The sequence below is a fragment of the Rutidosis leptorrhynchoides genome, chromosome 6 (assembly GCF_046630445.1).
Source record: "Rutidosis leptorrhynchoides isolate AG116_Rl617_1_P2 chromosome 6, CSIRO_AGI_Rlap_v1, whole genome shotgun sequence".
In the NCBI taxonomy this organism is placed as follows: domain Eukaryota; kingdom Viridiplantae; phylum Streptophyta; class Magnoliopsida; order Asterales; family Asteraceae; genus Rutidosis; species Rutidosis leptorrhynchoides.
In genome coordinates this window covers 71,771,348-71,781,994 of record NC_092338.1, presented here as the reverse complement: position 1 = coordinate 71,781,994, position 10,647 = coordinate 71,771,348, and the positions used below count along the sequence as shown (strand labels likewise).

General features: G+C 32.4%; 1 long non-coding RNA gene across 2 annotated transcripts; it reads left to right on the top strand.

Moving 5' to 3' along the window:
- The first annotated feature begins 7,707 nt into the window (after nucleotides 1-7,707).
- On the top strand, nucleotides 7,708-9,963 carry LOC139851821 (uncharacterized). Of its 2 annotated transcripts, XR_011760747.1 has the most exons (4): nucleotides 7,708-7,904; nucleotides 8,036-8,124; nucleotides 8,766-8,819; nucleotides 9,819-9,963. It is a non-coding gene; the product is annotated as an uncharacterized lncRNA (long non-coding RNA). The 2 variants fall into 2 exon arrangements; XR_011760746.1 differs by lacking the exon at nucleotides 7,708-7,904 and having other exon boundaries at nucleotides 7,943-8,124.
- The last annotated feature ends 684 nt before the right edge of the window (nucleotides 9,964-10,647 follow it).

Here is a 10,647-nt window from a genome sequence, read left to right as displayed (position 1 = left end):
ATATCTGTTTAACAATTTACGTCAAGTCGTAGTGTATCACAATCCTAATGCTCGAGATCGATATGCAAAAGTCAACAAAAGTCAACTTGACCCAAAATGACTTCCAACATCTATACATGTTTATTATATAACTTAAATATAGTCGTTTAATATTTTTAAATATATTTATCAGATTTTATTAGAGTAAATGATACAAGTCCTTTATTAATAAATAAAAATTTTATATTAAAAATTATATATGTTAAAAATATACTTTTATATATCTTAAGTAATAAAATTTGTAAAGTTCACTTAATATCGTAAAAATATGGCTGTATGTATTATTAATGTAACTATATTACGTGTGGTAAAAATATCTTTGTATCACATATTTATTTGATAAAATAATATTGATAATAATAATACTGAGTAAAAGTTGTATTATTTTGTAATAATAATAATTATTATTATTATTCTACTAATAATAATAACAATATTCATTATTAATGATGATATTAATTTAAATAAAAAGATAATTCTAATCATGATAATTTTAGTAATAACGATACTTTTTATTATTAACTGTAATAATAATCAGATTTTATAAAAATAATAATTTTATTCAAATGAAAATTTTTAATAATAATAATAATAATACTAAAATGATGATAATAATAATGATATTTTATAATAAAAATGATATTTCTATTAAAATGATAATAAAAATGATAGTTTTAATATTAATTATACTATTAATAGTAATAATAATGATAAAAATAATAAAATGATAGTTTTGATAAAAATATTAATTATTTTAATAATAATAATAATAATAATAATAATAATAATAATAATAATTAATAATAATAATAATAATATTAATAATAACCTTAATGATAATAACGATAGTAATAATAAAATTTTTTTTAATGATAATACTTATATTAATAACGATAATGATAATAATAATTATTATTAGATAATAATAATAACGACGATAATAACAACGATAGTAATAATAATAATCATTTTTAATAATAATACAAAAATTAATGATAATTCAGTTGACTATATCTTTTAATCCGTTCATCGAAACCATACACTTTCTAAATGGAAAGTTATTAATTTTTCGCCAGCTTTCCAACGACATGCATATCATATACCTTATCTCAGTAGCATATGTATTAAATTCATGATTCATCATAAACTATCTAACAACAATATTAAGCATACAAGCATGCATAATCCTATATACTCGAGCACTAGTCAGGGATACACTATTAATGTATAAAAGATAAGATATGAATGCTCACGTATCAATATTGTGATTCAATATTGCAGGAAAGTACGTAGACGCGACGGAGATGATAAACACTAGATTGATCTTACGAGCATACCCTCAAATCATACCCATAACCTCCATAGCTATAACCCATATTTTCCTTAGCTCTATCCCGCTCGAAAAACTCATTTTGAAATAACTGGTTCATGACCCCGTCATAGTATCTATATAACTATATAAAAGAGAGATTGAATTAGCATTGTTGTCATTAGGAGCATATTTAAAGGATTTAATGACAAGTGTAATTTACACATGTCAATTTCTCATTGTTTCAGATTAAAAAATAAATAAATTAACAGCTTAAGAATCATTTAGTTTAAAATGCAAAGAAATTAAATAAATGCAATATTTGTCAAAAAAAAAAAAAATTTGTACCCATATTACCTGTCCCTTTTTTCACAAACATTATCTATCCCCTTTTTCAACATATATCTCCAACAACAAACAATCCCTAGATTAGCGAAACTTCACGATGTATTATCAACGGATGTGATCAAAATTCACGATCTATTATCAAAGGCAGAGCAATCGTATAACATTTTAATCGATGATATTATCTCCATACAATTTTTTCTTCAAAAATTGAAGGAACCGATGATTGAATCTTGCGTACAAGTGTACAACGATTTCAAGCCCTAAATAAGTTCCAAGTTTTTGTTCAATTCATTGAAAATAAAGTTTATGGAAAAGTTTGTGAAACAACTATCTGATATACCATCAGTTGTTGTTCCATGTCCTTGTGAGAAATACCATAAGGGTAACAATTATGTTGAGTTGAAGTAATTTATGCTAATACCATTTGTATCAAGGATTGTTTATGTGTATATGACAAGAGATGTCTACGTCCAATGTATAGGTGAATTATGATCACGGGAAATTATTTTCGGCTCAAGAACGAAAAATTTTGTATTTACATGTAATTAGTTTATAAAGGTTTTGAGCAACCGTGCAACGCACGGGCTCAAAACCTAATTTTATGTATATTTAATAATAATAATAATAATACTAATAATAATAATAATAATAATAATAATAATAATAATAATAATAATAATAATAATCTTAACAATAATAATAATAATATAAATAATATATATATATATATATATATATATATATATATATATATATATATATATATATATATATATATATATATATATATATATATATATATATATATAGTGTTCGTGAGATAGAAAGATAGAATGGTGTCACCAGAATGCAAAATTCGGTCAATTTAAAGGAGTGTGGCTTCCACCTATCCCCCATGCGATCGCATGGGATTTTGCCTATATGGCCATGCGATCGCATGGCCTGAAAATGCAATTCACATTCAAAACACAGCTGCCACCAACACTTTTAATATAAATAATTATATATATATATATATATATATATATATATATATATATATATATATATATATATATATAATCTTTATAATTAATTATATATTATATTATATTCATGTGCATAATTGACTTGTAATTTTTTCACTGATGAATTGTACGTTGACGCTCGACTTATGTCCCGGTTTTGGTTTTTCGAACGTCGTTTCGTACGCTGAGAAAACTTGTACTTTACGTTTCGCGACATGTACCTTTATCAATAATTAGACTTATTCGCCAATAAATTATACTAATTGCAATGTAACTTATATTTTGAGTGTTATGGTCATTTGCTTCTTAAAATCATCGTCCTAATATATATATATATATATAATAATATTATTTAAATCTAAACGTTTTATGACTAAGCTATTATTTTATTTTATCACGTTGTAAAATATATATATTTTTATTAAAAATATATATTTGTACATATTATATAAATTTGAAATATTTATTTAATTATATAATATTTAGTTTTTCAAAACTATTTATATTTCAAAGTTCATTTATAATCGTTTAAATAATAGAAAGTATTATGTCATATCACGTTTACGTTTTCGAAACAATATATATATATATATATATATATATATATATATATATATATATATATATATATATATATATATATATATATATATATATATATATATATATATATATATTTGTAATTTATAATAAAAAGCTTTAATTAAGTTCTTCAAAACTCATAAACAATTTATCTCATAAAACGTTTTAATAATAAAGTTCCTTTCAAACTGAAAACATTTTTGTACGTTTGAAACTAAATCAAATAAATATGATAATTTTGTTTTTCCAAAACTAAGTATATTTAGGAATCATTTTGTTAAGAGGTTAAATTAACGGAAATCGTTATATCATAAAACGTTTTAGAAAAGTAAAATTATATATACTCATTAATAGGTTTCGAGTTTTTAAATTACCATTTTGTTGTTGAAGCGTGGGGTAAAGTCCAAAGGTTAAATAAACGTATGAATCATCTTAATGTAAAATGTCAATTTTCTTAACTTGTCAATACCCAACATCTAAGTTATTTATTCTCCACGTTCCTACTTTCATATAAAATGAAAGTTTAAACTAATTATCTTATCAAAGTCATGAGGAAAATATTGTAAAGCATGAATTAGAAATCAAACAGGAATCTCCACTAACCCTTGTCTAACTTTCGTTAATTGACACATTTGTTCTTACTTGTAAATCACTTTACCATTTATTCCGAATAACGTTAAAAAGAAACGATTTCTCAAATCACAGTGGACCTCACAACAGAGACTCGTAACCACCTCATAATGTATCTAATAATTCAATCATTTGATATTATCTTTTAATTCCGTCGATAAATATATTAAACTTATATTGAAACAATATGTTCATGTAAAGTATTATACATCTAATACTTTGTTAATGTTTTCAATTAGTATAACTAGATATTATACATATCTATATACACATAAATGTTCGTGAATCGTCGAGCACATTCAAAGGGTAATTGATTACATGAATATAATTCCAAAATTTTTGAGACTCAACATTATAGACTTTGCTTATCATGTCGGAAACATATAAAGATTAAGTTTAAATTTGGTCGGAAATTTCCGGGTCGTCACACTGGGAAAGGTATGCGGGCGCGCGTAATAATTTCTGGGGCCTTAGGAGAGATAGGTTCCGGTGGGTTGACCACTGGGTCAATTAGCACAGGTTCCTTATCAAAAAAATCTTGTATGGGTATATTGACAGTTGTTTCCTTCCCTCCTCTAGTAATTACTAGGGCATCAAACTCACTGCACTCTATTTCAACTTTAGTGGTTAATCGTTTAAGCGTAAGCTGAAAATTGGTGATTAATTCTTCAAAAGTCTTTATCAAAGTGTCGAACTTATTTTGGCATTCTATGACTTGAAGGTTTATCGTGTATTGCTTTTTCATAATTTCAACTAAAATTTCTTTAGAGTGGAGAGTAGGTTTGTACAATGGGAAAATTATATTATGATCCGAGCTATTTTGCTGTTTATGTGCCCATCTAGGGTAAGGATACCTTAGATTGGTTCTAGTAGCATCGGAGTTTATAGGAATTGGTAAATTTTGAAGAGTGAGGGTGAGATCCTGTAACCTGGTTTCCAGCATTTTTACCGTATGAGCGAAGACGTCATCCTTCTCAGCAACTTCAATATTCCAATCTTCCTGTTGTGCAGCTATTGTGTCCAAGAGATTCCATGCTTCGTCTGCTGTTCGGGACATGAAATTGCCTTGCGAGGCCATGTCTAGGAGAGACTTATCATCCTTGGTCAAACCATTGTAAAATGTACAGATTATGTCTACCCAGCTTAGCGAATGATTCGGACATCTTTTAAACAACATCTTTATTCTATTCAATGCTAGACACCATGACTCATTTTCTTTTTGAGAAAAGTTTGTGATGTCATTTCTTAAACAGGTTTGCAGGGAGGGTGGATAAAATTTGTTTAGAAATTTAGTGGCTAAATCCTCCCATGTATGGATTGAATTCGGTTTAAGTTCGTCAAACCATGCTAAAGCGTGTGTAGAAAGTGAATATTGAAAAAGATGAAGATTTAAAATATTTTTCTCGTTTTCTTCCGTCTTAAAAGAGTCAACCAGACTGATAAATTTGTTTAAATGAAAGTTCGGATCATCAGTTGGTAATCCTTGAAATTTACAGATCATACTGACTAGTTTAATCATGTGTGAACTGATTTCAGGAATTTCTTCGGTTCCTAAGGTGATTGGTCCTCCTCTTTCCTCTAAGCATGACTTATGCATAGAAGCAAGAGTGTCTTGTTGTTCCATTATTTTTTTCTGTTTAAAAAGACTTAAAAGTAACTTTTAGAAAATATTAATTTACTAAAAAGATCGATAATTTAATAAAAACAATTATTCTTGAAATTCGGTCGCTAACCAGATCGATATCTTTACTGATAGGATTTCTTACAGATTACTTGTATTGAGGTATCCAGGCCGACTACGGAGAGGAAGGATCCTTTTGGTTCCAATATAATTGGAGAATGTTCGAAAAATCCAACAACCAAGTCCGTGTATAATTGTCTTTCTTAGACACCACCAAACAATACTTTGTATGTTTAAAATCTTTCTCGATCAAAATATTCGAGTCCCAGGCAGCGGGGCCAAGAAAAGCAACTATTGATATGCTATTAACGGACGGTTTTATTTGTGCGGTGTCGTTAGGTAGCAGGATGTCCGATTCGGTAGTACACAGTGTCTTCGTTTATTTATATTTTGCGGGGCCGAAATTTACTTTTACTTTCTAAGGTGTAGAAGGTGTAAGTTAACTTAGTGTCGTATTTTTTTGCTAATTAACGAATTGAAGATCAAGTGGATAATTGTCTTTTAGTTAAATTACCTGGATAAAAGATAGTAGTCGATTTTAACTAAAAGTCCTAAGTGCGGAAAAGTAAATAAAGTGGAAGGATATCTGGAGTATGCAGATCGGGGAAATGTTAACCAAGATATTAGTATTGGGTTAGGGGAAGGTAATTATGCTTATGTTAAGACTATGCTTGGAATGATGTAGATCTGGTTGGATGAGCCAATTACACAGACCTACTTGTCTCTGAACTCTCGGAGTTCCCTTTGAGCAGTGAGAAGTATGTCACTTGGTCGTATAATTGAAAGGTAACGATACCTCGGAGGTTATCCTCAGTAAAGCACTAGGTTTATTAGTGAGTTAAGCTCTAATCCTAATCCTCGTTATCAGTTCAGGTAACTGAATAACAACGTGCCATGTTGATTGAACACTGGTCACAAACGGAAAGAATCCGTCAGTTCAAGTTGGCAAAAACTTAAATGAAAACTAACAACCATTTCATCATACTAATGAGATCATATCAATTCAAACATTATACAGCATCAAAGCAGATAGAAACCTAATGAATACCTAAACAGTTAATATTACTAACACCTAAGGCAACAATCAAACAAGAACATGCAATAGGCTTGGGTCACACCGTGAAGGAACTGACTAGATCTTAACAGCTCCTAAGAGGTCTCTTCGAAACAGTCAATAAGTATACTAGGTCATTCATGTCTCAATTCCTAAGTTCCGCGTCCTAAAAGCGCCTTAAATGCCTCCCGGGAACTCCGACCATACCGAGTTCATAGAATCTTCAGATACAGTATAACCAGGGGTCTTAATCTTATGAAGTAGCTAATTTCACATAGGTAGACAAGTCCTGATCACAACCTAGGTTGGTCAATCCTTAAGATGCTAGCATACAAATCTAGCAGACTTCCTAGTTCAGTATTATAACAGTAATCGTACTAAATTAACATAATTACGCTAACCCAAACTTCTATCATGGCAACATACAGATTAATTAAGCTATCATGATAATATCGGAACGCATTATTAAACTTAAAAAGTAAGAACGCATGTTTAATACAAAATACAAAAGTTTCGGATAAAAACTTGAAAAGGCTGAAGAAATCTGCCCGAGATCGCAGGGACTCGCCGGGATATCCTCCGGAAAATAAAATCTAAGCTAACTACTACTAAAGACTAACTAAAATCTTGAAAATATAAAATGAATTAAAAATTGAGTGTGTATTGGAATGGATGGAGAGAGCCCTTTAAATAGACTTGATTTTTGCCTGCAAACGGCTGGCAGGCCGTTTGGTAGGCCGTTTATCGAGGCCGTTTGCTCTGGCAAGCCGTTTATCGAGCTCGTTTGCTCTGACCGTTTGGCAGGCCATTTTCCATACTGACAGGCCGTTTGGCAAGCCGTATGGCAGGCCGTTTGCTGGCATGGTCAGCCTGATTTCACTGGATCGTAACTTGATTTCTTGTCTTTCACCGTTTTCGCTCTAGAATCTTCGTTTTAGCTCCATTTTTGTAACACCCCGTTTTTCCCCGTACATGATTTATAGGTGTATTGTGTATGTACGACAGGCGTATGAAGGGTTCGATACATGTTTGGGGGTTAAAGTCTTGTATGCGAGAAAATGTGTCAGGCCACGTTGGGTGTCGCGGCGCGACAAAGGGAGCCGCGGCGCGGCGTTTCAAATAAATCCAGATCAGAAAGCTTGTTAACAAAGTCACCAGTTCGAGGCAATCGTCGCGGCGCGACGAATTAGGCCGCGGCGCGGCGAATGGTGTGAACTGGCACCAGATTCTTGTAAATTTAAATGAAGTTCAAGGGCAATTTGGTCTTTTCGCGTTTGAGCCAGATTTGAGGATTTAACCTCATCCATTCATTTCATTTCTCATTTTAATTTCCCTTTTCTTTTCATTTTTCCTCTCAAACTCAAACACCCATTTGATTTCAAAAGAATTTTTGGAAAGGAAGGATCGGGAGTTGATCCTTGGCGTAGTTGACAAGTGTGTTCTCCTCGTTCTTAGCTACACGGTGATACTAGTGGTAAGCTCTAACTCCGAAATTCATTTTTATGATCATCATTCAAGTTTAGGGCTTTTGATTGTATGATTCATAGGTGAAACCCATTTAGTTGTTAATTGAAGGTTAACACCAAGATTCGGGTTTTTTTGTTGCTAATGTCGGGTTTTGGGTTTGGTGTGCAAGTTCATGCTTGTAAGACTTGTAAATGGTGTATAATCACTAGTATTAGTGATTATTGAGGTTTTGGGGACATTTAGGGTTCTTGGAGTTGACTAATTTTGACTAGAGCCAAAATTAGGGTTTGGTGATGATTTTGACCCGATTGTTGATTTATTAAGGTTTATAAACTTAAAATGGATTAAGTTGAAGTATTAAACCGAGTTAAATGTGTTTTGGTGTCAAGACTTGTAAACGGTGAGATTTTGACTTAATGGGTCAAAATTAGGGTTTTGGTGTCAAAATGGGTGAGACATGTGTTTAACACTTGTGTTTGGGTTTACTTGGCATATTAGGACCATTTTCACCCGTGTTAGTAATTATTGGTTAGTTTGGGCGCGGTTGTACTTGGAATTACATTTGGGTCGAATTTGCACTAAGTGTCAAATTGGGTTGGTTTGTAAATCCAATCTAAGTGTGTTGTTGAATTTGTGATAATGGAATAGGTACTTTCCATTGACGAGTTGCGGATTACTTGGTTGCATTCATCAAGGCTTAAGGTGAGTGTTAATATCCTATATGCATATGTATGTGTAGGATGGGTGCGGGTCGGGTGAAGTGGTTCTCGGTTATAGAGCTCACTTCACATATAGGTGGATTGATGGACTTGTGTGTAGGTCCAATTGGCACGGTTGTGCGTTTTGGTTGACCATCTTTGACGAGGTGCACACCTTACGTGTACTCTATCACATGGGCGTGTGATGTGGATTATATAACCCCAATGGCGAAGGGTTAATATTGTGAGTGGAATAATTATGCGTGTACGTATATAATGTATTTATTTGTGTAGTATGAATGTGGTATTGTCGCGGTGTTCAAGACACCACATTCTAAGTAACGAGTAGTAGTGGCGCGGTGTTTAAGACACTACTCATTGTTTGATTGGCATGTGGTATTGTCGCGGTGGTTAAGACACCACATTGTCATGGGAGTGGAATTGTCGCGGTGTTCAAGACACCACTCATTATTTTGATTGGCGTGTGGATTCGTCGCGGTGTTTAAGACGCCACATTGTCATGGGGGTGAATTAGTCGCGGTGTTTAAGACATCACCCGGGGGATTAGTGATTACGCGGTGTTTAAGTAACGCTAATGGATGTTACGAACTCCGACGGTCTCTTACGAGTATCATTCCCTTGTACGATTGGTTAACCATGGTTATTGTGTTGTAAGCGTAAGCAAATTATGTTATTCGAGAGATATATACATATATATTGTATACATATAATGGTGTATTGTCGTGTTGTAGCTAACCCTCCGGGTGTAGCTTATTGGCATTGTTCACATCGTTGTTGGCAAACTTATATTTTGTTGATGTATCTTTAGCTCATCGCTTAGTGATCTTATGGTATGCTTAGACTAGCTTGCCTTTATGTTTGGATGCTCCGGTATGCGGTATTTGCTATTTTGTGGCGTGTCCATTTTATGCATATATATGTATGTAGTATATTCTCACTCACTAAGCGTTAGCTTACCCTCTCGTTGTTGATATTTTTATAGGTTCGCATGCTTGGCGGCTCGGGTAAGCTTGGGAATTAGAGATCTCGGCTAGGTTGCTTTAGAAGATCTTGCTTTTGGACTCGATTAGGATTTGGGTAGCGTAGTCCCAAATCACCATGCTCGGTTTTGTGTAAACGTAACTAGTCGGGTCATAATGATTATAACCGGTTTACGATTTAATTAATGAACCATTGTATTAAGGAGTTTAAATCGTTAATGTATGTTTTAAGTTCGATGAACTTACTTTGATAACAAATACGTTTTGGAATATGTGTAACGGGACCTAAAGTATTATTTAACGCGTATTAAAAGGAAAAATTTTTATGGGCCGGTTTTAATACGGGTTGGGTTGTTTCAAGTGGTATCAGAGCATGGTCTAAGGGATTTAGGTGACTTGAGATAGGTGCCTAGACTTAGACTTTTGTGTGTGCTTAATTTGTTGCGGGACTTGTAGGAGTACGGGTCGGAATGGGTTCTAGCTAGTGCCTTGTTTATAGGTTGACTAACGTTTATATTAGTAATGTGAATATTATTAATATGCTATTGTGATGTGATAATAATTCTCGCGTGTGTTTATATCGCGTAGAATTTTGTTTGTGTTTGCATATATCATCGAGCGAGACGGTTGTTGTACTAACGAGCCGATACAGCGTGTATGCGTAATAAGGACTTGCAAACCTTATTACGGGTGCAAAAGCAAGTGATGTACGACAAATGTTTAGCAAGATGGGGTGGTGTTGTGCGTGTGATTTATACGTTCGTGGTCTAACCGCTTTGCATTCCTTAGAATAGCGACGGGAAATGGGATCGAGACGAACGACGCTGAGTT